Source organism: Micrasema longulum, unplaced genomic scaffold (assembly GCF_059751315.1).
Source record: "Micrasema longulum isolate JH-2025_06_02 unplaced genomic scaffold, ASM5975131v1 h1tg001886l, whole genome shotgun sequence".
NCBI classification, from domain to species: Eukaryota; Metazoa; Arthropoda; class Insecta; order Trichoptera; family Brachycentridae; genus Micrasema; species Micrasema longulum.
This window is the reverse complement of record NW_028279060.1, coordinates 1-2,500: the sequence shown is the minus strand read 5'-3', so window position 1 is coordinate 2,500 and position 2,500 is coordinate 1. Positions and strand designations below refer to the sequence as shown.

At 55.6% G+C, this 2,500-nt stretch overlaps 1 pseudogene; it reads left to right on the top strand.

The window, feature by feature from the left end:
• LOC148273653 (large subunit ribosomal RNA) overlaps window positions 1-2,500 on the top strand; it is a pseudogene marked incomplete at its 3' end in the record, with an annotated part of 3,568 nt that extends 1,068 nt beyond the window's left edge.

Sequence of the window (2,500 nt, the reverse complement as noted above, 5' to 3'; positions counted from 1 at the left end):
AAAGCCCCCGTGCGATTATCGAGACGCACTGAGAGCGTACACGCTGGGACCCGAAAGATGGTGAACTATGCCTGGTCAGGTCGAAGTCAGGGGAAACCCTGATGGAGGACCGAAGCGATTCTGACGTGCAAATCGATCGTCCGAACTGGGTATAGGGGCGAAAGACTAATCGAACTATCTAATAGCTGGTTCCATCCGAAGTTTCCCTCAGGATAGCTGGCGCTCGAGAAACATGACGGAATTTATTCCGCCATTCTGACAGTCTCATCCGGTAAAGCGAATGATTAGAGGCATTGGGGCCGAAATGGCCTCAACCTATTCTCAAACTTTAAATGGGTGAGATCTCCTTCTTGCTCGAAGATGAAGTAGGAGCTCGGATGGGAGTGCCAAGTGGGCCAATTTTGGTAAGCAGAACTGGCGCTGTGGGATGAACCAAACGTCGAGTTAAGGCGCCCAATGAACGCTCATCGGAGACCATAAAAGGCGTTGGTCGCTCATGACAGCAGGACGGTGGCCATGGAAGTCGGAATCCGCTAAGGAGTGTGTAACAACTCACCTGCCGAAGCAACCAGCCCTGAAAATGGATGGCGCTGTAGCGTTCAGCCTATACTCGACCGTCGCAGGCAAGCGGGACGTTCGTGCGGTCTCGTGCCGTGCGATCGTTTTGAAGCCGCGACGAGTAGGATGGCCGCGGCGGTGTGCGCAGAAGGGTCTGGGCGTGAGCCCGCCTGGAGCCTCCGTCGGCGCAGATCTTGGTGGTAGTAGCAAATACTCAAGCGAGGTCCTTGAGGGCTGATGTGGAGAAGGGTTTCGCGTTAACAGCCGTTGCACGCGAGTTAGTCGATCCTAAGCCCTAGGAGAAATCCGATGTTGATGATGGTGTAAAGTTATATTATAATAATATCACACCCGTCGGGCGAAAGGGAATCCGGTTGCAGTTCCGGAACCCGGCTGCGGAACCGTCTTAAAAATCGTTCCCTCGCAAGAGAGTTCGTCGGGGTAACCCAAAGTGGCCTGAAGACGCCGACGGGAGATCCGGAGAGAGTTATCTTTTCTGCCTGAGCGTTCGAGCGCCCTGGAATCCCATAGCGGGGAGATAGGGCTCGGGACGCGAAGAGCATCGCCGATGCGGCGGTGTCCGGATCGGCCCCTCGGACCTTGAAAATTCAGGTGAGGGATACGCGGAGATGTCGCGCCGGCTCGTACCCATATCCGCAGCAGGTCTCCAAGGTGAAGAGCCTCTAGCCGATAGAATAATGTAGGTAAGGGAAGTCGGCAAGTTGGATCCGTAACTTCGGGATAAGGATTGGCTCTGAGGGCCGTGGCGTGTCGGGCCTGGTCGGGAAGAGGTCATCGGCCGAGACGTGGAAGCCGGGCGGGGTCTCCCCGCGCGGTGCCCTCTGGGTGCCTCGCGGGTGTGGATCTCCGTCACCCGGCGCCTCGCCTTGGCCACCCCTCGGATCTTCCTCGCTGTGTGGCACCGGCGTGTTCGCGCACGCCCGGTGACCTGTACGACCGCCGGACGACGGTCAACTCAGAACTGGCACGGACAAGGAGAATCCGACTGTCTAATTAAAACAAAGCATTGCGATGGCCCTCGCGGGTGTTGACGCAATGTGATTTCTGCCCAGTGCTCTGAATGTCAATGTGAAGAAATTCAATTAAGCGCGGGTAAACGGCGGGAGTAACTATGACTCTCTTAAGGTAGCCAAATGCCTCGTCATCTAATTAGTGACGCGCATGAATGGATTAACGAGATTCTCATCTGTCCCTATCTACTATCTAGCGAAACCACTGCCAAGGGAACGGGCTTGGGAGAATCAGCGGGGAAAGAAGACCCTGTTGAGCTTGACTCTAGTCTGGTATTGTAAGGTGACATGAGGGGTGCAGAATAAGTGGGAGGCGGGTGCAAATCCTCCAGACGTGAAATACCACTACTTTCATCGTTTCGTTACTTACTCAGTTGGGCGGAGGGCGTGCGCCGGCGTTAATGCCGCGCGTCACGGGTTTTTCGCGCCAAACGTGTACGGGGCGGCGAGCCGCGTCGGCCGCGGGCGGTGTGCGGTTTTTCAGCCTCCGTTCGTACCGTCGCGTCGCCGCGTTTCCCCGCGTGATCCGTTCTGAGGACACTGCCAGGCGGGGAGTTTGACTGGGGCGGTACATCTGTCAAAGAATAACGCAGGTGTCCTAAGACCAGCTCAGCGAGGCCGGAAATCTCGCGTCGAGCAAAAGGGCAAAAGCTGGTTTGATCACGATGTTCAGTATGCATAGAGACTGCGAAAGCACGGCCTATCGATCCTTTCGTATAAAGAGTTTTTAGCGAGAGGTGCCAGAAAAGTTACCACAGGGATAACTGGCTTGTGGCGGCCAAGCGTTCATAGCGACGCCGCTTTTTGATCCTTCGATGTCGGCTCTTCCTATCATTGCGAAGCAGAATTCGCCAAGCGTTGGATTGTTCACCCATCAAAAGGGAACGTGAGCTGGGTTTAGACCGTCGTGA